General features: G+C 38.4%; 1 protein-coding gene across 1 annotated transcript in view; it reads right to left on the minus strand.

Annotated features, from left to right (window-relative positions):
- Nucleotides 1-1,286: 1,286 nt before the first annotated feature.
- Nucleotides 1,287-25,810, minus strand: part of irs1 (insulin receptor substrate 1) — a 32,996-nt gene continuing 8,472 nt past the window's right edge. Inside the window, exon 2 of the mRNA XM_072701763.1 lies at nucleotides 1,287-2,474. The gene's annotated coding sequence lies outside the window, so the exon portion shown is untranslated. The remainder of the gene's footprint in view (nucleotides 2,475-25,810) is intronic.

The raw sequence follows: 25,810 nt of genomic DNA on the forward strand, positions 1-25,810 counted from the left end.
GGCGGCTGGGATAGCTATGTTTCTCTAAACAGGGGGCTCAATTTAAGTCAAAGTGCAAGTTAACAGGGACAATGAACATAAAAAATCTAAGGCTTTGAATGGATATATCTTTATTATCCACATTGAGATTGGACGTCTTCGAGCCAGGCACAAATGGGTTGCAGGTAGGATAATGTTTCATCACCCCGTTGCGAGTCACATAAGGACACATCTGCTCAGAATTATCCATCACTGGTCCCCTCTCTGCTTCCTACCTTTATTGCTGCTGCAGTAGGTATCATTGCCGACATCTGCTGCAGACAATTAAAAAAAAATATTCCCAAACATTCATTGCAATGTTTTTATCTGTTTCCACACCTGCAGCAATCATTCTATGCATTTTTTTTGTTTTAAACTTCCTACAGCTGGACTTTTTATAGCATATATATGTTCAAGAATCTTCTATGCTTTACTGCAACACTGGGACCACCTGTATATTTATGCGACAATAAGCTATTTGCAATGGTGCACTATTACTACCATTAGAAAAAATTTAATTTGCATCTCGCCCCAAGTTTGGAACAATCAAGTAGAATTAGTATTTTTTTGCCCAAGAACAATCTCAAATGAAATTTAGGCCACTTTACATTACCATGAGTGAGGCTGGATAGAGTCCAGCCCAACCTGAGATGATCATTAGTTGCTGCTTTCAAGCAGACATTCAGAAATATGAACAGGTCAGTAATTATACTTTGCCAATATACTTTCCTGCATGCTGTAGTATCACTGTGATATGTCTTCTTACATTGGAAAAAGTAAATATGCCCCTCCCATAAAAACTTGCATCCTGCTTTGAATCTTTTGGAATAGGTGATGGCTAATTTTGAATGTGTGCATAATTGGTAATTCAATGTAATCATATGGTGCGTGTGTGCACCATTCTGAGAAGAGTTATTTCTTTTTGCAGAGATATGTGTTTTTACATTTAGAATTTCAAGTTTCAGAGTCATTTCAGAAAACAGCTCTTTGACAAATGTAAAGCAATACACAAATAATTTTCTTCAACTTCCTTCACAACACCATTCAAAATACTATCATGGCCATGGTGTACTTTCACTTCATTTTTAAATATATGAAATTTAACTAAAACTAAAAATACAGCAGAACTAATCAACTGACATCTCCTGTTCTACACACAGTACCAACATAAGTGAATTGAACCCTATGTTGATTTCAGGCCTATACTCATTTCTGTGGTGCCTTGATAATGAAGTTCTTAGATAACTGGAAATTAGACAAAGCAGCCATACAAGAGAAAGATTGACTTTATTTACAAAATAATTCTGAGAATGTACAAAGGAATCCATGTTCAGGCAAAGTGGTCATATCTACTCTGGTAAAGGGTTTGCTGGGGCTGGGGCAGTGCTTCACACAATGTCACATACTCCACTCTTTTGGAACTCTTGTTTTTCTTATTTACCCACCTATTTACTTAATTATTGAATTTATGCACTCATTTGTTCATTAACTCTTCAGTAATTCTGTTCAGTATGTACAGTAAATGTCTGAGGATTATCATGTTTAAATTGTGTTCTGTGGTTGACATCACAGTTTCTACAGGCTGTCATATCAGAGGCCACAGATACACAATAATCCCACCCACTACACGGTAGAGAAAAGGGTCAGCAAATTAAGATTAACAAGGTTCTTACCATTATACATCATGCTGACAAGAACAAAAATCGAGCAATCGCTTACTTCTACCCTTCTAAAATTATGGTCCTGAAAGTATGAGCTTCGTATTTACATCTCAGTAAAAAAGTGTGAGGGAGGGTAGATAAAAATAATAGTCTGGTAGAAACTATGGGTTCCAGCCCATTTCCTACACAGGGTCTCACTGGGATTGTGTCATATAGATATTTTTGTCATTGGATCCTTATTGGCAACATTTTTAGCAGAAACTAGCTAATTATGGCAAGTGAAAACAATCTCTCATTGAAGAATAAGGAGTAATTTCAGGAAGCAACAGCGTTCTTTATGGGCCATAAGATGCACAAGGATAAGCTGTGACCTTCAAGTGAAATGACATTCAATATATTTCTGACCAAATGAATGGAAACTAATAAAACAAATCTGAAGATGTCTGCATAAGTGTCAAACAATTGCACCATTATATCACAGGAACTGTTAAACATAACAAGAATGACAAGCCTTCTATGTTACACTCTTAAAGTAAAAAAAAAAAAATAGTAAAAATACATCTTTAATATCATGAAAAATCATAAAATCAAACAATCCCTAAGGATCATTGGTGGAGAACATGGTGATCTCACTGCTCAATTTGGCAAGCCGCACGTAGTCCATTCAATCCTGAGGAGGAAACTGCAGCCAGCTCCTAAGCTCAGCGAGGAGCAGATCTGAGTGCACTCGATCCTGTGAGTGAAATTCAGGTAGAGGAGAAGCTCTACAGTCTGGATCTGATCGCAAGCCAAGATCTTTATTTGGAAAACAAAGAAAAAATGGAAACAAATCAGGGACAGGACAAATGTACATCTACAGTCTAGGGCTGGGCAATATAAACAATTTATTGTCCTATAAAATTTAAACAATTAGAAAATTAGAAACTTCAATAAACTGTCAAACATTACTTGATGGCACACACCAGCCTACCACATCAAAGAAACAAACACAATTCTCATTATAATGAGACACAAAAATCTTATTGAAACAATAAAGGTTTCTGTTGTAATGTAATAATAATTTATCTAAAAAAAGAATTTAAATTACTTAGTTAAAACGACAAATGTTTCTCCTTATAATGTAATGGGTATGTTATGTTTTTGCATGGAGGTCAAAGCAAAAGAGGAGAACGAGAACCAAACTAATGATGATTTGTTTACATGATTTGATGAAGTTTTACTTCATGCTGGGGACAAGACTGTGGTCAAGCCATCTGCACAGTTTGCCTGAGCGCAATTACTACTATTACTACTACTATTAGTTTTTTGGCAGTAAATTGGTTCGCAAATCTTTGTAATAAGGCATGTCATCCATTCCTATTTGATAAAATTCTTCTATATCCAACAATTAGCCATGCAAAGTTTTATATTTATATTTTTATATTTTATATTTAAGGTGGAATTTAGGGTTTAGTCTGAGGATCAGCTTCTTCCCCACAGCTGTCAATGTGCTCGATAGTAATTTGCGGTGTTGATTCTTCGATTCCCCCCCCCCCCCCCAATATACACAACTTGGTACCTTGACTGGACACCTTTTTTGTTCACTGTTGGCTCATTAATTTGCACAAACTGCTCATTTTGCACATTGCATACCTTCAGTTTGCACTTGTGCCACTGCAACATTTTTCCTATCAACACAAGATATATAATAAAATGCTGAATGCCAGTAACAGAGAGAGTCATTTATTTCCTTAACAAGCTGCAACCAAGCAGATACTACTAAAACAGGAAAACACCCCACCATAGTGAAGGCTACTTGAGGAAATGAAGGCTATGAGGCTATTTGGGAAATGAACATCTCTTTATTTGTTATTAAATATTATTTTATTTACTCTATTTGATCACTGATGGATCTTATGACCACTTCATAAAAACATTATATGGACAAAAATCTACACATAAAAATGTACACATCATCAGATCAAAAATTGTAACACAATGACAGAGGGCAGCAAAATTCAAACCGTAACACCAATGGCAGCAGAAAACAAAAAGGAAGCCTGCAACCGCCATCTTGTGAACACAGACATCTGCCATCTAAACTTATTCCATGGACCTTTCTGCAGACTTCCCAGTAACATTGTTCAGATCAGCAACTGTAAAACTGTAGGGCGCACGAGGATTTTCTGAATATAAATTCTGAATATAAAGTTTATTAAAGTACAGTGGTACCTCGGTTCTCGAACTTAATCCATTCCGGACTCCAGATCGAATCCTAAAAAGTTCGAGTTCCGATCAAATTTTTCCCATAAGAAATAATGGAAAACCAATTAATTGGTTCCCGGCCCCCCAAAATTACACCTAAATATGTTTTTTTTTTTTTTAAGCATTTAAACACAAAATGAACAGGATAAAACAAGAAGAGCATTTTTTTTCTTAATGTCTTCCAAAACGATAAAGATCTTATCCCAACATTACCCCTGTCCTGCCCCGATCGTCCGCTCCTTCCGTGTGCCACGCCCCCTCGTTAACCTCGTATGGGATCCCCATGTGATCAGCTGTTTCTGGTTGTTGCCATTAGTCCTCTGTATTAAGTCCGCGTTTCAGTTTGTTTCCCCAGTCACGTCATTGGGTGCGTTCGACTTGCTTACAGCGTTGGCTTAAAGCAACGCATTCTGATCCTGATGCAATGCATTACGGTTAGATGCATTGTGACCTCTCACCCTGCTGCACAAACTGGAACCGCCTCTGTGACGACACACCTTTGCCCTTATTGGCTGAAGAGTTTAGTTACACGCATTACGTTTGAATCCCAGGCAGTTCCAATGCATAATCTGCTATTTCTGGTTTTCAGTTAATTTACCTGGTAAAACAAAGTTTAAATAAATGACATAAATGCTCTAATAGTACACGTAAGTTAGTGGTTTATTTATTGTTAGTTACTGTAATGTTGCGCTGCTTTATTTGGCTTATCGTCCAGTCTGTGAAGAAGGCATTCAAGTAAGAATTGCATTGTAGTATGACTCATTTCCTGGCGCGTACAATTTATATTAGGTCAGCGTTTACGGTTCGACTTCTGATATTCAGATCGAGTTCTAGGTCAAACTGGTTTGTTCAACTTTCAAGAAATTGGAGTTCTAGTGAGTTCAAGAACTGAGGTACCACCGTATATTAATTTTTCATCGCTAGCCTCCCTATTCATGAAATTTTACCAGTTGGTGAAATGTATCATAGGTAACTTTACTGTTGGAGAATTTAATAATGTCACTTTTTTTGGAGACGTAGGGAGAGTGTATAAGGTAGGCTTCTAATAATAATTTCTTTAGACTATGGTATTTTCATTCAGTATGATTTATCACAAAAAGTCAACGAATGTTACATTTCTTAATGAAGTGCTCCAGGTTCACAGGATACCTAGCTGTATTGTGCACTTGGACCCCAAGCTTCATTCTTAACTGTGTATACATTAGTTCTGTCACAACAACAAAATTTCATATCATGAAAAAATGAAAGGACCGTGTAATTTATTTGAAGTATATTTTTGTATCGTCTAATCGAAAATGACGGGTTCGGGTTCTGGTTTAAATTTATTCACTTCATAGTACTTTCACTTCAAATCAGAGGTTTTCATATCCCGTGACCATGTGTCATCACTTCAGGCCATTATCACAATCTTCTGCTGGCTGATGTTTTGCTCCTGTTGTCTGCCAATTTTCTCTCGCTAGGTTCAAACGGAAATAAAGAAAAATCTTTTCAACAAGGTAAGCACTTAACATATGTGTTTCAAAGTCATATTCATTGTTACCAAACAATGTGTGTTTATTTATCATGCAAAGGATAATGTTTTACACGCATGATCCGCACTTTTTTCGCTGCTTTTAGCCATGTGATGAGATACTACTACATAAAGAGCGGCGAATTATGCACATCGGCGTAGCATCGTTTTTTCAAAGTTCAAAGCTACAGAAGATTCACTGCCAGCAATAAAAGTAACGAGACCTACAAGAGGAGAGGCCAACCATACAGTATACCTGATATTCCAAATGGAGAGATCCCAGACAAATTGGAAAATGAGACTTATAAGTGCAGTGAATAAGCGAAACAATCATACAACGAAGAAAATGAACAAGACATTTTCACTGCGAAGGAAACTGTGGGAAAGGTACGGTAGAGGATTAGGGCCACCATGAAAATATTATTCAAATTCTGACTTTAATCTCAGAATTCCAATTTTAAAAAATCAGAATTCAAATAATTTTTTCATGGTGGCCCTAATCCTCCTCCATAGAAAGGAAACCAGAGTTGGAGAGGTGAAAGAGAGATGGCCTGCATTGTTCACAGTTGTTGATGTAAAACAAAGACGAAAGGTCAGTGCACCGTGGGACAAAGCAAATGTACCATAGCTGAATTGCTTGATTACGTGTCACTGACCAGTTATCTTCATCTTCTACCAAAGCAAATAGCCAATCATAGTCAATATTAAAAAAAAACAATCAAAGGAGCAGAGACATTAGCTACTGTTCCCGCCTCCAAAGTGTCAAAATTCATCCTGTCGCGTGAGTGAGTGCTGTGCAGACGCGAGCGCGTAGGGTCCAGAAAACGCGAGCGCGTAGAGAGGATGGGTTTTCAGCTCACTCACACGCACGCATGGTTCAACTTTTGCCACTAATTTAATACCAAGCGAATGAATGAGTGCTGTGCAAACGCGAGCGCAAACACAGAATGGGTTTTCTGCTCGCGAGCGCATACGCACTCGTGGTTTGTATGCACGCGAGTTTTGGCACTAATTAAACGCCATACTTCAGTCGAGTTGCAAAATTGGAGAGCTTAATTTTGCATTATGTGTGTGTGAGCTCTCAACTATAGTGCATTGAGGTGAATCTGACACGAGAGTGTCTTCTGAAGGGCCTTATTGTCTACCTTTGGAAAGATGTAGACAAACTCTTCAAGGAATATCTGGTAAGTCGTTTTGCATTAATCACTTAGGCTTTTGAAAAGATATGTCATTGAATATTTACACTTCAAATAGTGTTAATTTCGTCAGACGAGACGAAATATGTTCGTCAACGACCTTTTTTTTCATGACTAAGACGAGACGATGACAAGACTGCACCACTGTCCAAAAACACTGACTAAGACTAAATTAACATGGATTATTGTTGACGAAAAAAGACGAGACGAAAATGTTTTGCATAAAATAAAAACTAAGATAAAATCTCTTTTCATTTTCGTCTACAATCGTCTCTGCTTTTTCATCAGCTGTTACGGCTTTAAAATATTCAGAACGATTTCGCGGCTTCGCGCTGTTGCTCAAGTTACAGGTCTCATACTCCTGCTCGACACACAACACACAAAGCGAACACGAGTGACGAGCGACGACGACATGCTAGGTCGAAGGAAGAGGCTCGATATTTGGTCGCATTTTAAGTACAATGATACTGACAAAAAGTCAGAATGTGTCATCATAACTGACGGGAAACACTGCGGACAAAGAATTTCGGGGAAAAACACCACCAACTTTAAACGACATCTTTGTAACTTAAGTTGTCAGTCGGAGTCTGTTGGGACCCAGCTTTTGAATTGTGTTGGTTAAAATAAAATGCTCTTCAGAACAGGTTAATCATTTGTGAATGTGTCTCCTAAATCAGAAATTGAAAACCAGACACATTTAACATTTGCATTCAACAAAAATCATTCAACAAGTGTATTTTGTCAGGTAATTATGACATTTAACCAATGTTTGAGATATGTGAAACACTTTTTTTTTTACTGAAATGTGTATCAGTAATAATCTCAGTAATAATGTGTTATTTTAAAAAAGACTACAATTTTTTGACTAAAGCTAGACTAAAATATATTGAGTTCTTTTTTGACTAAAACTAGACTAAAATGACGAGACTTTTAGTCGACTAAAACTTGACCAAGATACCTTGAGTTTTCTTTTGACTAAAACTAGACTAAAATGACGAGACTTTTAGTCGACTAAAACTTGACTAACAAAAAAAGATATGTGAATGACTAAATATGACTAAAACTAACAAGGACATTTGGCACAAGACTAAGACTAAGACTAAATTAAAAATAGGTGACGAAATTAACACTAACTTCAAATCTCATGCATGGTCTCAGGTTCTATGAAAATACTCAGGCGTATTGTACATTTACCTATGTTTGCATATGCCCCTAATTACTGTGCAGTTCTCTGTTCTGCAGTGGTCAGTGAAGCTCAAACATCCAACTGTTGGAGCAAGAAAAAATCATTTTTGAATCTGTCACAGCTGACAAAATTTGAAATAGTTATACCATTTTCATATTACTGGAACTCTTTCAGGTTTGTTTGGGAGAAACTAGGGCTGGACAATAATTCGATATCAATATATATCGCGATAGAATTTTTTTCGATAACGGTGATACGATTTTTAAACACATTTCCGATATTTCGATATACATTTGAATATTATATATATTCACCGGCTTTTAAAAATTTATCACAAGTGCTAAACAGCGCGTATTCAAATCGCATTCGCATGGTAATTTGCTGAACAACGCAGCTGTGAAACGTGATCAGGTAAAACTTTTTTAGACAGCATAAATAATATTGAAGCATTTGTTTTCAAGCAGACTGTTAAAGGCAAAAGCAACAAAGCATTTTAGACTTTGTAAAGAAACCATAGTAACCACGTGTATGATACTTTTCAGAGCTGTGTCAGAGCGAAATGACTCGTGAATTTAATTTTGACACTGGTTAGCTTTTTGTAAAAACGAACTACAGTACACCCCGCAGGTTTTTTGTGATTTTGTGAGCGATCTTTGTGTTTTCAATGTTGGAGAATATAATTAAAGGTTTGTATCAAGAAACGACGGTGGTTTTTATTGTATACTGGTAAATCTCTGCTGTTAGTTGGTGGTATGCCTTTTGTTAGCCAACATGTATGTCGGGGCCGGCTCTACGCTGGGGCAACGCCCCCTTAAGCAAACGTCCTGCCCCCTTAAATCAAACTTTTAGAAGTTGAGGAAGAAAATAATAATTACTCACAAACTGAATATGGACAAGATTTACTACAGTAGCTGAAAAATCCACTGAAAAAGGCACAAACGAGATGATAAGTTTCACTTCTTGTTCGCTCTTTCCCTCCGTGTTCTGTTTGTGCGCGGGCTCACGCAGCACTCGGCAGATCCCCCACTCACCCTCCCCCCAGCTAAACATCCAATCACTGTTAGTATGCAAATGAGCCAGTTTCTCAGTAGGCAGGGCAGAGCGAAATGAGCTGCGTGATTGCGGAAGGTTTAGAGGAAACAGCAGTCTCTCTCGTCAAAATCATAGCGACTAGTGAGATCATGGTTCGAATTATTTTTGTCTATTTGGGGGGGTCTTGATCGGGGGGTACTGTACCCCCCCCAAATAGACAAAAATAGCAGTTTGGGGGGGGGGGTATTAACATTTTTCTTGTTTTTTTTTTTTTTTTTTTAAGAAAGATAACCTCACCTTGTAGGAAAATTTTATGTAAAACGATTTTAGACACCCCTAGTGTGGATCGTACCATTTGAACCACCTTGGCGCTAGAAGCAGCTTAGCCAGTCGGTTACGTCATTCATTCTCATTGAGCGACTTGTTCGTTGTGATTTCAAGATTCTTTATTCGTCACATACATAGTTATAACAAGTACAACATGTAGTGAAATGAACCCTGACCGATCCTATTTTTCAGTTTTATATTTCAAGACTCGGTGAATTGATTTTTTCTTTTTCATAACTTAGCCTACCCTTTTTAGTTTTGGTGATATTGGCAATAGTGAAAAGTGTTTTGTTGGGTTCAAATATGTTTGATATAGGCCATCCAATTAAGGTAAATGTCTTGTTTTTAATCTGATGAGGAATATTTTATTTTATTTTTTGTTTTAATTTTCAGTTTTCCCCCTGAGGGATTGCCACCTTACTGTGGTCAGGGGCTTTGCGTGCCTCAGTGACCCTAAGAGCTACACCAGCAGAAGCTTAGCCTTCAGGTGGGACACCCAAGTTGGACAGGTCTTAGGGCAGAGGCCTGACAAAGTGCAATCCAATTACATGACAAAAACAATTATCCAGAGCACCACCCCACCCCTTTCCCGCCTTTGTCGCCACCATGTGCCCCCTTCACATTTCTGTCTGCCCCCTCATATATGCATGTCTAGAACCGGCCCCGATGTATGTACATATTTATAGCATGCCGATCGCGTCAAATAAATCGCGGCAATGCCAAAAACCCGTGCATGTACATTCTCAGTTATTAACGCACATAAATACATTTCAAGCAGATGCTAATATATTGCTGCCATATTGGTTTTCGGTTATCTCGATCATCGGTTATCTCGACGCTTTTTGGCAACCCCCTAGGCCGGCGACATAACCGGGTTCGACTGTATATCAATAATCAGCCTGTTCTAGTTTAAATGGAAATATATTATTGTTAATAAGCTGAGTCTGAGAGTTTTATTTATTTGATAGTTTATTTCACATTTCTTGTTTGTAAAGGCCAAATACAAATAAAAAGTGAACCTTTTTTTTTGTACTGTTTTTATTAAAAAAAAAATTATATAATTTTAATAGGAGGAGCCTGGAGGTATTATAGACTTTGCAAATTCAGTTTGCAGACATCCATTGTGCGTGTCCTCGGCAGTTTTTTCCTGAGGCTTTTTAATATTGTCCATATCGATATCGGAATTATATCGTATCGACCAAAATTAAGAAATATATCGTGATATAAATTTTTGCCATATCGTCCAGTCCTACTTCAGTTATATATATATTAGTTATAGACGATGTTGGATTAGTAATAAGAACTGGTAAGTTACTAGTGTCCTCAACAGTGAATACCCGTGCAAAACTATCATTGAACTCATTTACTATGTCAATGTCGTTTTCAATTATAAGACCCTTACTATCCTGCAGATTAGTAATTTCAGCTTTTAGAGCTCTTTTAGAGTGAAAATACTGGAAGAAACTTTTAACGTCATCCTTAGCTTCCAATGCGATCTTCCTTTCAACATTCCTTTTAACTTGTCTAATGTCATTTTTTAATTCAGCCTGTAGATTTAGATACGCTTGCTTTATTATGTCATCATCAGTTATTTTCCATCTCTGGAACAAAGCCCTTTTCCTCCTTACTTTATACTTTATTTCCCTATTAAACCACCTAGGTTGCAATTTTCTTGATTTATTCTTGCTGGAAACAGGTATGAAGTCCTCTTGCACTTGCAATAATGTGCTTTTAAAAAATTCCCATGCCTCTTCAACAGTTTTATTATTTAACTCCATCCAGTTCACAGTTTCTAGTTTTAATCTCATACAATTGAAGTTAGCCTTCCTAACATTATATATTTTTGATTTGGACTTTGCTCTTCGGGCACTAAACTTAACCTCAAATTTAACCATGTTATGATCGCTACTGTCAAGTGGTTCTAAAATGTCTAATTTACCAATCCTGTCCTGGTTATTAGACAAAACAAGATCAAGAATGGCATCTCCCCTGGTAGGGGTGTTAACAAACTGAGTAAAAAAACAATCCTGTACTAATTCCACCATCTCAAGTTCATTTTCAGAAGAGCCAACAACAATGTCCCACTGCATCCCCGGTAGATTAAAATCACCCATAACTACCACATAATTTTTATTGCTCATAATCCTAATATCACTGTATAACAGAGGTCACTAACAGGCGGACCGCGGTCCGGGTCCGGACCCAGAAGTTGTCCTATACGGACCCAGACCGATAGCCAAAACATTATTATTTAAAACCGGACGCTTCTATTTTTACCGGCGCAGCTTTTGTGGTCTTTTTGGTAGTGGTTTAGCAGTAGAACCGCCGTTTCCCATGCCAATGAACGTCAAACACCTTTAACCGCCATTAAGCTAGACGTAGTTCGTCTCATGCAGCCCTTTGTCTGCGCTAATGTGCCATTAGTGTTAATAGCAGCAGCGAAGCTAAAACCCGCAACCAAAAAGCCGTAATGTTCCTAAAAGAGTGACTGGTCTGTCCTGAAATCATACAGCTGAAAAGTTTTTAAATACATTATGTATTATATAACATGTTGGATAAATAGACGTAGTTTATTGTTAATTCATGTTCGTTCAAGTTTCTGCTTTTTAACATATGTATAAAATAATGTTATCTGTTATATAAATACACTCAGGTGAAAGAAAAAATGTACGTTTTCATGGCTGCCAAATCTCAAGCATCTGGCATGACACTCACGCTTTCAGACTCACGCTGGAAATCTTACGGCAAATCTATATTATTCCATTATAAAACCTAAAATTAGCTACGTCGAATGTGTATTTACACGGTTAAATACAAAAGCAGACTATTTACAAGGTAAGAATTGTTATACGTGTGTGCAGACATCTCGAATTGACCATCTCACTCCAGCCAGCTGGCCGAAGTTCTGTGTCACGTGACAATAAATATTGTCAAAACGTTTTTGAATTGTACTGAATTAATTTGATTTGACAGTCAGGCACTGATTAAATGCAATGTTGATGCAACTAATAGGCTACTTAAATATATATCACACTAAATAGTTAGACATTATGATATTCCGGACCTTTCCTTCAAGAAATTTTCTCTAACTGGACCTCTTTAAATTTTAGTTGAATACCCCTGCTGTATAACAATCTGCTTTCCTCAGCAGCTACATTGGGTGCTCTGTAACAAACACCGACAATTAGGCTATTTGAGTTTGTAGCATCTAATTTTACCCATATAGCTTCCGTACTTTTACTTATATCAGTAAGCTCCCTTGCCTGCAAGTTTTCCTTTACATATACTGCAACACCACCTCCCTTCTTACCTATACGGTCTTTACGGAACAATGTGTAACCATCCATATTATATTCTTGTCCATCCTTATCACTCAACCACGTTTCAGTTATTGCTATAATATCATAAGAGTCCGATGAGATAAGAGCCTCTAAATCATGAATTTTATTCCTAATACTCCTGGCGTTTAAATACAGACAACAAAGGGTAGGATTATTACAGTGCCTACTTATAATATGATTTTTTGGGGCTTTCCGTTTCCCCCCAGTTACATACTTAACTAACCTCCCTGCCCCCCCAGTCCCTAGTTTAAAAATTCCTCAACTACTCTACAAATACGCCTTCCCAGTACACTGGTTAGCCTCCGGTTCAGATGCAACCTTAATCTCCTTATCTCAGCTACCTTAGCCTGACTTGCGCGTGGCACGGGGAGTACTTCAGAAAATACCACCATGGACGTTCTGCTTCTAAGCTTATTGGCGACTTCTATAAATTTATCCTGCAGAACAGCCCTTCTACCCTTGCCTATGTCGTTGGTGCCAACATGCACCACGACAACTGGATCCACCCCAGCTGGGGCCAAAAGCTTGTCCACACGATCTGGAAGGTCTCCTACCTGGGCACCAGGTAGGCAAGACACCGTACGGGACCCTCTATCATGTGTGCAGACATAACTGTCTACTCCCCTAATAATTGAATCCCCCACTACCACAACCTCCCTCTTTCTGGGGGGAGGGGGCTCCTCAGTGCCCAAGGGCCCACCTGCCTCCCCAGTCCCTTCCGGCTCTAAAGCTGGAAGCACCTGAAACCTGTTAGACACAGACACCTCAGGTGATGCCGCCTCTGTAACGTGTGTACGCCTTTTCCTGCGTCTACGACCTACGGTCACCCAGCTCTCTCGACCTCTCTGCTCTTCATTCTCCCTCCCCCCCGCTAGTGGCTAGTGATCTCCCTAAACGGCGTATCAACTAGCTCATCTAACTCACTGTTGCATTGGATGAGAGCCAGTTGCTCCTCAAGGTCGCAAACCTTGACCATGAGTGAGTCCACTAGCTTACATCGCTCGCAGATGAAGTCCGACTGGACACTAACGTCCAGAAGGGCAAACATCTTGCAAACGCAACACTGAGCCGGCCCCATAATTAACTAACTCACTATGACCCCGTACTCCCAGCCCAGTAAATTTATATAGTGTATTTAACTATAAAGATTAATTTGCGTAACAATAAATGCAGTAACGTGCAGAGTACACTAAAATAATTTATTACTTGTGTTAAAACGGAACTCAATTATTATTTTATTTAAAATTTTAAACCTGATAAATTTACTACTACTTACCAGAAGAACTTCTGCCTGAACCAAGTATGAACTAAAAACAAGGCGAAATCGAAGTTGCTCTTGGGAGGTCGAAAAACCACAAAAACCCCCTCACAGCAGGCTACTGCCGGAGCGGGAAAAAAGTGGAAAATGTCCTCCCGGCCCCGACTGGCGACCGAGCAAAGCTCAGGAGCAACTGTCCTTTTCCGGCGCTGGGTAGCGATACCGACGTTAGATATTATTAGTTATTATCGCCCTGCGGGTGTTTGTTACGGAGTTTAAACGCGGACAGAAAAAACGCCGCTCACGCGACACCCGCAGCTCTCTGTCGGTAATAATCGCGCTGTTAATTAACAGACAGGACAGACAAGCACTCACGCCGACTGAAATAAGAACAATAAATAGAAATAAACAGCCACCCACGTAAACAGGTAAAGCACACAAACACTCAAAACACTCCAAAAGACAATCCCAAACAATCGCTGCAGCTCAACACCACTCTCTCGCAGCAATCCCAGCAATCCTCGCAGCAATCCCAGCAATCCTTGCAGCCCTGGATATGTTCATGTGTTTCAATCCTCTGATGGCTACTTCCAGCAGGATAATGCACCATGTCACAAAGCTCGAATCATTTCAAATTGGTTTCTTGAACATGACAATGAGTTCACTGTACTAAAATGGCCCCCACAGTCACCAGATCTCAACCCAATAGAGCATCTTTGGGATGTGGTGGAACGGGAGCTTCGTGCCCTGGATGTGCAACCCACAAATCTCCATCAACTGCAAGATGCTATCCTGATCAATATGGGCCAACATTTCTAAAGAATGCTTTCAGCACCTTGTTGAATCAATGCCACGTAGAATTAAGGCAGTTCTGAAGGCGAAAGGGGGTCAAACACTGTATTAGTATGGTGTTCCTAATAATCCTTTAGGTGAGTGTAAAACGATTAGTTGACTAATTGGATTATAAAATTGCATAATTATTAAAATGGCTCCTAGCTTTTACATTTACCATGAGGTTATTGTTCGACTTGAATGCCGCAAAAAAAAACACATGTAAAATGGGAAAGAGCTGTTGTGCGATAGATTGTGCAAATAGATTTAACACGAAATAGGACCTATCTTTTTAGAGATTGCCAAAAACTAAATAAGTATGGGACATGGATTGGTCACACATGGCCGATACCCGATCCGTCAAATAGGTCTGGATCGGCGCCAATACCGATCCGAATTTCTGATACAATCTTTGTTATAATCAGGGCTGCATATAACTGGTATGCAAGTACACATTCACCTTTAAAAGCGATACGTGCGGCAATCCATTGCTGTGACAGTGCAAATGCTTATGTATTTTATGTGCATTTGCGCTGATATGACAAGAAATTATCATGCATTTTAACCTGTATATGCTAATTCGCACTTCATTTGTGGTATAGAGGTTAAAATGCACGGTAATTTCTTGTCATATCAGCTATTTATATAGCCTATGTTTACAAATAAAAACTCATTTTAAAGCAGGCTGAAAAATCCCAAGATCCCGACCCAAAATACGGGAAATTTAGAGCAGCTTTCCATTGTCATTCCTCTGTTAACAGCAAAAAAATGGACTTCAAAACTGCTGTTATTTTTAACGGAGCATAAGCTCTTGCAGAACTTGTGACATCGGAGCCACTGTCCTGAATCTTGAGCTTCGAAGTTTGGGCTTCTTTATCTATTTAAGCGATGGGTTTTCTCCACTGTTTTCTGACCTTTTTTTAGCTACTATTAGCGAGTGAGACACTTCATGACACACCACTGACTTCCAAATAAATACGTTCTATTCTGATCTTTTTTGAAAATGTAAAATATACTACTACTAGCCTATTATTATGCTGTATTACTATTGTTGTTATTATTATTATTATTGGATACACCAGGCAACAAGAAGCCCACGCCATTCACCCTTTGGCAGAACTCGTCTTTGTTTTGGAACATTAAAAGCCTTTGAGACTGATGTGGCACTAATGGTGCGTTCATTTTTCTCTCGGAACTCGGAAATTCCGAGTTAAGTGACATTACGTCCGACAATCTCCTCTCTCTTCGAGCTACCCACATCTCGGAACAAACATGGCTGCCTCCATGAACACGTTGCTGTGTGTTGTTGCTTTATATTTTAGCAGATTTGGAGTTTTCCAAATGGAGAAAATGGAGAAATGGAGATTTTTCCGAGAGACAAATAAGAAACACGAACTAGTCAAACCACACTAAAAGCATTATAAAATATTTTAGTACATTCATAGCGATATTCTTTTTTCGAACGGTAAACAAACTACAAACAAACCAAGTCACCATGTTGAAATTACGCCACAGGGGCAACTCGGACAACAAAATCTTGTCCAACTTCAACGTCATAAAAGAGGCGTGTTTCCTACGGGAAGTGACGTTTTTCTTGGCGTTGTGACGTTTTCATCCGAGTTCTGACTTGGAGAGAAATAATCGAACGCACCATAAATGTTGGGGAATTATTTTCTCCCTACTATGAAGTTTGGCATCTTAAACACGCGTCGGGAAATAGCTTGCAGCCTGTAGGCTACTCCGCAGCCGTCAATGTTTAAACGAACTGCCGAAACCATAATGTTTATTTTTATTTTTAGGAAGAATAATTAAATCGTAATTAAAAGGAATACAGTCTTTCCAGCCCCCCATTTTTTTCCCTTCAGATCTACATAAATCTCATTATTAACCTTTAGTGCACTCAGTTGATGGAAATCCGTCATAGCGACAGAAAAATTTAATCCATGTGTCCCAGACTTTAGAGTTTAATAAGCGATGATGCCTGATTTGTGGCCGCCATTCTTCTACCTGTCGCTGAATGCTATTGCGCAAGAGCGAATCTCACCAGTGCGGTGTATTGGTGCAGTCTATTGGAAAGCGGTAGTATTGCACAGGTAGAAAGGAAGGAAAATGTCTCACTCCATCTAAAAATACGCCTGGTGACAATTATCGACAATCAAATTTGTCGGTGACTATTTTTATTGTCGATTTTTGTGGACAATGTCGAATAATCGTTGCACCCCTAATTTAGGGAGCAGATAGTGCGCGGTGTCGTGATTTATTTTGACCCATACAAGTTCTAACATGTGAGTCATATTACAAACAAAGGTCATATACCAAACAAATTTTTTCGCATCCAAACAGGATGTATACCAAGTTGGACTTATTCCAAAGCGGACGTATAGGTACCACTGCATTCACATATACATTGGTTTGGCATATAAATTGAAATGCATAGATATAAATATCTCAGTTTAGTTGATAAGGGGAAAAAAATAGTGGATTGGTATTGGCAGATGCTCAAAATTTCAGCACCCCTCCAAATCATTGAATTCAGGTTCCTATCACTTCCATAGCCATAGGTAGCACCTAGGCATACAGACTGCTTCTACAAACATTTGCGATAGAATGGGCTGCTCTCAAGAGCTCAGTGAATTCAAGCATGGTACCATGTTAGGATGCCACCTGATGTCACCATATGTGAAATTTCCTTGCTACTAAAAATTCCATGGTTAACTGTTAGTGGTATTATAGCAAAGTGGAAGCAATTGAGAACAGCAGCATCTCGGCCACGAACTGGTAGGCCATGTAAAATCATAGAGCGGTGACAATACATGCTGAGGCGCACAGTGTGCAGAAGTTGCCAACTATCTGTAGAGTCAACAGCTACAGACCTCCAAACTTATTGTGGCCTTCAGATTAGCTCAAGAACAGTGTGTAGAGAACTTCATGGAATGGGTTTCCATGGCTGAGCAGCTGCATCCAAGCCTTACATCACCAAGTGCAATGCAAGCGTCGGATGCGCCACCACTGGACTCTAGAGCAGTGGAAACTTGTTCTCTGGAGTGATGAATCACGCTTCTCTGTCTGGCAATCTGATGGACTAGTCTGGGTTTGGCAATTGCCAGGAGAACGGTACTTGCCTTACTCCATTGTGCCAAGTGTGAAGTTTGGTGGAGGGGGGATTACGGTGTGGGGTTGTTTTTCAGAGGTTGGGCTTAGCCCCTTAGTTCCAGTGAAAGGAACTCTCAATGCTATACCATTTCAAGCCATTTTGGACAATTTCATGCTCACATCTTTGTGGGACCAGTTTGGGGATGGCTCCTTCCTGTTCCAACATGACCAGTGCATAAAGCAAGGTCCATGAGTGAGTCTGATATGGAGGAACTTGAATGGCCTGCACAAACCCTGACCTCAATCCAACAGAACACCTTTGGGATGATTGAAAGTGGAAACTGCGAGCCAGGCCATCTCATCCAACATCAGTGCCTGACCTCATAAATGCTCCCCTGGAAGAATGGTCAAAAATTGCCATAAACACACTCCTAAACCTTGTGGACAGCCTTCCCAGAAGAGCTGAAGCTGTTGTAGCTGCAAAGGATGGGCCAACTCCATATTAAAGCCTAAGTATTAAGAATGGGATGTCATTAAAATTCATGTGTGTGAAAAGGTAGTCCCGATACTTTTGGCAGTATTGTTTGTGGGTGTGTGTATATTATTATTATTATTATTATTATTATAATAATTATTATAATATTTTTTACTTTACTTTGATCATCCTACTTTGCCTTACAGTGACCCATCTTCTTCTGGCTAGCTACTTGAGGCTAATGCTGCATACACAGGAAAAAGGCATTTTCTCTTACTGACAAATATAGCCTCATCAAAGCTCATGATAAACTAACAAAAACAAGCACTGAAACTACAATCAGCTATATTTTATGTACAGTACAATACTGTATTAATACAATTTGAATTATACATAGTTCATCAATTTCATTTGTACAATACTGTAATTTGAAAAGCGTTTGAAACTGCTATACTGTATTCTGAAAGAGTCAATAAAATTCAGTAAATAGCAACGTTGTCCGGTTTCTTATATTCATGTAATGAATATACGGTAATGCTTTACATTAAGTGCACCTTCATAACGCATTCATAAGCAGCATGCAAGTACACCTTAAAATCCTAACATAAGAACTATACAAACGAGAGGAGGCCATTCGGCCCATCGAGCTCGCTTGGGGAGAACTTAACTAATAGCTCAGAGTTGTTAAAATCTTATCTAGCTCTGATTTAAAGGAACCCAAGGATTCAGCTCGCACTACGTTATCAGGAAGACTATTCCATACTCTGATTACACGCTGTGTAAAGAAGTGCTTCCTTAAATCCAGTTTGAAATGTTCTCTTAACAGCTTTAATATACATTAATAACAAACATTACATGATTATAAAATTGTGTGTTATTATATAATGTACATACATGTTTGAATGTTTTATGAGTACTTAATGAATACATTATGAAGGTGCACTGAACGTTTTAATAATGCATTATATATAAAAGCATTATGAAGGTGCAGAAAATGTAAAGCATTACCAAATATACAAATGTCAGTAACTTGGTAATCTGCCTGACAAAAAGAAAAAATGGATATAATTATCATCCACATATACTGATCAGTTTCACCCAGGCAGACATGATTAGACCTACTATAAGCGGTTTCCACTGTAAGTTGTTTTGTTAGCTAGTTATTTGTTAGTTATTGGGGGATTGATAGCGATCAAAGTGGGACACAGGCTTTCATTTATTCTTTACTTATAGGACCCGTCAGATGTTTATGATTCTTATTAGATCTGGCCAGCAGATGGATCTTTCATTTTCCACAGAATAATAAAACAATGGAATGAGATCCCACTAATAAGCGCTGGCAAGTTTCAAATTAGACTCAAGTATATTGGTTATAGATTTAATTTTCCGATGGAGACACAAGCAAAAAAATCTATTAATGGATGCAATAAAAATGTAATTGAGGTACAAAAATAATTCCATCTGCTCAATTTTGCTCCACTCTTTCCCTGCACTTCCGTGTAACTTCCAAGTTAACACCGGGGCTCGTCATCAACCAGTCAGCAAGTTTATCCTTGTACCTCCCCAGTAGTGTGTGTTTGAAGGAAAAGTATCTAGTCTGGAGTAGGTAGTTAAAAGGGTTCCGGAACTGCCTCCATGGAACTACAATCGAGTCGAGTTCCTGTGGTGTGAACATGACAAAAGTCCCTGGTTCCAGAAAAAGTTTCTGCGGTGTTAAAGCGCCTTTAGTAAATCGTGCCCACTTTTCAATGTATTGTGGGATGGAATTCATAAGACATGACCACGATTTAACTAAAATGTTTGTTTTCCACAAGTAACTTGTCACATTGTCTTGTGTCAGATGGAAAAACAAAATAGAATGTGAGCGTTTGTTATCCATTTTTTTGATTTTTGATGGAAATCGGAAAAGTAGTCGAAAGCAGAATTTGTGTGTGCTGGAACTGACTACTTAGCCTGGGCAGGAAGGCATGCCTAAAGCTAGCTGATTGACAGCTTATCCCCAATACGGTAAAATTAAAAGCAATGTGGCAAAAAGCAATGACAATGAAGAAATTTTTTTTCTTATTCTATTAAATTCCTTTTCCTTATTATTTTATTTTTATTTGTATTTATTTCACTTTGTTATTCAGAATTTATTTCCTTATTCTTTTACAGATGTATTCTTTTTTATGCCACAATGATGACCAATGGTAATACACATTGTGTGCATTATATTCCATATATTAGATTATAGCCAAAGTGCATTTAAACCCGATACTTAAGTGGATGGGAGAATACACTTAAGTGGAAAAAAAAAACACACAGATGCACACTTTTCTGACTTGATTTGACTTAAGTGAATGGGACAATCGCCCCCTAAATGAATAAGTATACTTTTAGAGCTATATATCAAAAAAACACATTTAACTTATACATTTCCAGGTGATTCAGTACTTTTAGAGCAGTACTTTTATTGTACAAGTTGGTGGGTGTAGGATGAGTATAGCTTATATGGCAAGACCAAATGACAGGGCCATAGGGGAATACAATGTGTAATTTAGTAAAAAAAAAAACTTGCATAAGTAAAAGATTACACTGACATAAAAATAAACATTCATCTTAATCACCTTGAGACTGCAAGTGTCATTCACCGTAACCATACAAGTAATCATGCAGAAAATGTTGACACCACAATACTTGTTCAGGGCTTCTCCAATAGTGCAGAAGTCAGTTTTTTTTCTTGCAGTAAGATTTTTCCATTTAAAGAGGTAAACAAGGAGTGTGCTACAGTGGAGATCTGGGTTTGATCCCAACTGTGCCCTGTTCTGTCTGCTGGGAGACACCAATGGGTTCCTCTCCCTCTCATCAGCTATGTTTACTACAGACTGTAAGACTATGGGAGAAATTTTCCAAATTCCACTCTACTTTGAACAATGCTTTACTCAATGAAGCTTGCAGTGTGAAAGTACGCGGGTGGCTGTCAAGCTGGTGTGAACGTGGGGGAGGACTACTGCAGTATGCGGGAAAGAATGAATAAAGAAAGAAATAATAAAATGACTGCTCAAATCATGGTTATCTGACGCAGAACTGGCAGCACAAGGTACAAAATTACAATCCATGAAGACTGTCTGTCTAGATTAGAACCCAAATGAAATACTGATTTGATAAAGCACAAAACAACAGAAACATATGGGTCTGGTTCCATACTTAAGAATCTCTGCTGGGCAGTCCAATGTGTACTGTAATAAGACAATACATGTTAGAAACCAGTCATCCCAATTCTATGAATCAATATATAAGCAATAATTAAAGGACAATGGGAAGAAGAAAAAAAAAAAAAAACACCCGCAACATATTTTCCTAATATTTAAAGATTATATGCACAGAAGCATCGCATGCTTGGAAAGAAAATTGGTTGTATTGTAGCCCTGGGGCAAATACCATTCGTCTCAGAAAAGGAACAACTTCCTGCTGCTACGAAATCCAGATGTTCCCCGACTTCAGCAAGTTCAGACACACACGGGGACGTTTCCACGGGGAATGCCCTCCCAGATTTCCCAGCTCTAGTACACCATTTGTCACACAACTGAAAAATATACTTCATCCTCATGGAGCTTTTACTGTGTGCTTATAACAATAGTTAGAGTGTCAGTGATAAAGGTTTGAACAAGAGAACAGCTTAAACAAAACATTTCAGTATTAATACTGCATTTCAATTCACAAAGCAATAACCATAATACCATAATACACCATATAATATTACCACAGAACTGAGAGCTTGGGGAGAAACTTCTATCTAAGCCATTAGCATAATTAACACCAATAATTGAAATAAGCACAAACTACAGCCTGCTCTTTAAATATCTTCTCAAAATTTCTTGTAACTTTTGAAGGTTTTCTATATTTTCAATACTTGTTCATATTATTTAATTTTAATATCCTTCTACTTTGATTTATTGCACAGACTGGAGTAGAAATTTCTTTTCACTGCTGGTATAGCACTATATTTATACATGTGACAAATTAAAATCCAGAATCTTGAATATCAGTTTGTGCCAATGTCACCTTAAAAAACAGACAGTGCCCACTAAATAAATAACTGGCATAACATTATCCTGGTCTCTCTCTCCCCTTAAACTTTCTGTTCTGTACTTTCATTTCACTAGCAGCTGTGAGAAAATATGATGTCATTTTGGGAACTGATTGCAAAACTTCCACACAAAGTAGGCCTGACCCACAAAGCACAATACAAATCTACAAATGCATAACAAAAAGGAAGCATGAGACCAAGACGCCAGTAACCAAAATGATTCCAGCTTTAAGCAGAGAGAGCCAGGACTGACGCACTTCAAAATTTTCCATTGCTGATCCTGTCACCTCTGCTATAAGGACATAAATAAGGCCAGGACAACGTGTTATATGCCTGCTGGCATGTTGCCATTAAGACTGCTACAGGGAGCCAGACATATGTGGCCCAGAAGGCTGTTTACAGTTTAAATGCAAACACAATGAGGTTTTAATAACTTTGTTGTAGTTAATTGTGGCCTCTTCTGGATTACATCCAAAAAAGTCTGTCACCCTTCTTTTTGTTCTAGGGGAAGAGGTTCAGTGTCCCCAGCCTACAGGCTCTTGCCATCCTCTGGGCAAATGGCCAAGCTGAAAAATGCCAGGTTTGATCAAAGTGCTTCTGTCATTCAGAGACAGAGAGCAGCTGCTGGAACACCTGCCCCCATGAAGATCCAGCACGAAGCAATACAGTCTGTGCAGCTGCATGAGCCCAGAATGGCCTGTACTGGGCAGGTGCACAGAAAGTCGCGGAGCTCCTATCACTTAATATCATTAACTAGCTGTAAATTGGCAGAATCCTCCACAAACCCACTGCAGACCATTTAATTAGACTCCACCCTGCCTTTATGGAAGCTGGAATCGGCACCAACCCAGATACTGATCTCTTCTCAAGGAGCAGCAGAAATGAAAAGAAGATTCTGGATTCTGAAGAAGGAAAAAAAACGTCCTCTCAATTGGTTCTTTTTCAGGCTCAGATCCTTCTAGTATCCCAAAGTGAGAAAATTCAGCAATATCAAGTGCTATTTAAGGTGTAATGTTCATCACTCGAAGTTCCTGGTTTATTCATGAAGCTTTTCACTATTGCACAAAGAAAGAACTGGGCTGAATGTAACATTTTTCCTTTTACTTTAAAAATACATTTTTTTTACAACAAAATACAACAATCAGCTTCAATGGTAAACATCAATCCACACAACTGATGAAACACTGGACTTCTAATTCACCGAATAGTTAGCTGCTGTCCATAAAGGTGTACAATATTAGAGGTTTGTTATTGGGCCCAAACTACAAACAGCTAATTATATAAATAATGTGAAAATAGCCATATGACAAAAGTATTTTATCAAGATACAGAAAATTTTAAATGGTAAGATTCCATCACTCAATTTCAATATTTAAGAAGTTACATCATGTAGTTGCCATGCAAAATCTGTGCTTTGAGGAGAAACATAGTAATGCTCATTTCACATAACTCTTGTGCAGAAAAACTACATAGACGGAAGATTGAAAGCACTGTCCTGCGGCCCACCTCTGTTTAATAAGCAGGGCAGAAGAAGTGAGATATGGCGACATTTTGGTTTCAAACTGAATGAAAAGGGTCAGTGCAGCCCTGGGTCATGAAAGGAGTTTAAAGATTGTTAGGGGTGCATGACATATTACATTGTGTGTCTTATGTCTGTTAAGAGTCATTACGTTTTGTGTTTCCCCTGTAACGAAAACTACTCTACGTCAAATAACGAAGAAACAAACAAATACAAACCAGAACATTAGTGTATTATCAATGAGATTTTGTAACAGCTGAGGCCAAATTAATATTAGAATCTAGGCACTAAATTAAGTTTAATATAAACTATATATATAACAATATTATAAAATACTGCTCTTCATTTAACTGCTAACAGTCCTGTTTGTTTCAAAGCAATACCATATTTAAATGGGAATGTTTTACAATATTGACTGAATATTGATACCAAGGTACTGGTATCAGTATCAAAATCAAAATTTATCTATGCAGGGTCTCTGAACCATTCCAACCACTGTGCCTGGCTAGACATCATTCATTATGTCGGGTCCCCCTCTGTGAATTTCACCTACCCACTGGCAAATTTTGCCTACTGGGGGAGGATCTGACTGTGTAGCAGTCAATCACAACCGAACCATGTTTCCTTGCCACAGTTCAGACTAGTGATTGAGAAACCTGGTTCTATACAACTGCTTGACAGTACCATCACCCAGTGTTCACAACAGCCACCAAATGTGACATCAGAATGGTCAGACTGTCTTCCAGTCATGACCATGCTACTCCATCTAATGCATACCGATCTGGAGATGCTAGAAAATGACAAATCAAATCATGCAGTCACAAAGCAGGTGAGCCAATGAGATCTATATAAAAACTGTAGTTTCTCTGTTCCAGTAATAGAATATTGTAGATTAATGTGCATACACAGCATTTCTGATGTGATCATTCTGTATCCATCTTTCTTAAAAAGGAAATGTTCAGCATTAGGAGGCGTCTGAAAAGCTAGGGCTGGAAGACTTAAAATGGCTATTGCAAGATAATGCTCATAATTAGATCAGCCCTCCTGAATTTTCTTCTTTTGCTCTGCAGTTTCAACATAAGTTTTATATGATGTTCTTCAGCATGTGGTGCTTGAATGCACAAGGTGTGCCCATATTGTGTACATATTTTGTGTGACTCCTCATTGGTTAAATTACTGTGCCATAGTTGTACAGTACATGCTTGTCATTTGTTGGTCACCCAGGAACCTCTTCCAAGTCTGAAAAAAGTACTGTCTCCACCCTTTAATACTGCTGGTTATGGGGACATCTTACCCATCAATGGCACCTACTTTAGCACTGTACACAATAAGGCTGAATGATTTATTGATTTCAAATCTAAAACTTTCAACTGAATACGTATACTGATACTGACATTCATACGTCAGCCTGTTCCCACTCTTGCTCTAAATAACAATCTTCAAACACACTCTTATAAAAGTATTGCAGACATAGGAAATCTACTGAGACAGGTGATTGACATGAGAAGTGAGATAGAAAATGCTGACAATTTCTTTAACGTATTTAATTTGGCAACAGATTGCACAATTTACACTAAGAAGTTTTAGAGAATAAAACAAAGAAACAGACAAGTGTAATTCATGTTGGCCACAGATTTCAGCAGGGTAGCACTGCTGAGTGTGCAACTGGCCCAAAATTTCTTTTATACATTTACTTGTGTTTTTTCTTCCTTAAAAATAAATAAATAAATTGGTCGTATTTCCAAGAGGTTGTAAGTGGCATAAGGGGGAGGGTTGTAAGAAACCAGTCCTTCAGAGGCTTCGCCTGAAAAGTCACTAACATTCTTGTAGCCTTAGCACAGTGGTTCCCAAACTTTCTCTGCAGGGCCCCCCTTTTCTAGATAGGAACATTATTGAGCCCCCCATTCAAACTACAGTACACAGGTTCAGATTCAAACTTTATTTGAAATACAACTCCCTTTTCTAATTGAGCGAAACAAATGCAATTACAAACTACAAATGGTGCAATTTCACCACTATGGGGGAAAAAAGAGCAATCAATTAAAAATAA

This window comes from Paramormyrops kingsleyae, chromosome 17, assembly GCF_048594095.1.
Source record: "Paramormyrops kingsleyae isolate MSU_618 chromosome 17, PKINGS_0.4, whole genome shotgun sequence".
Taxonomy (NCBI): domain Eukaryota; kingdom Metazoa; phylum Chordata; class Actinopteri; order Osteoglossiformes; family Mormyridae; genus Paramormyrops; species Paramormyrops kingsleyae.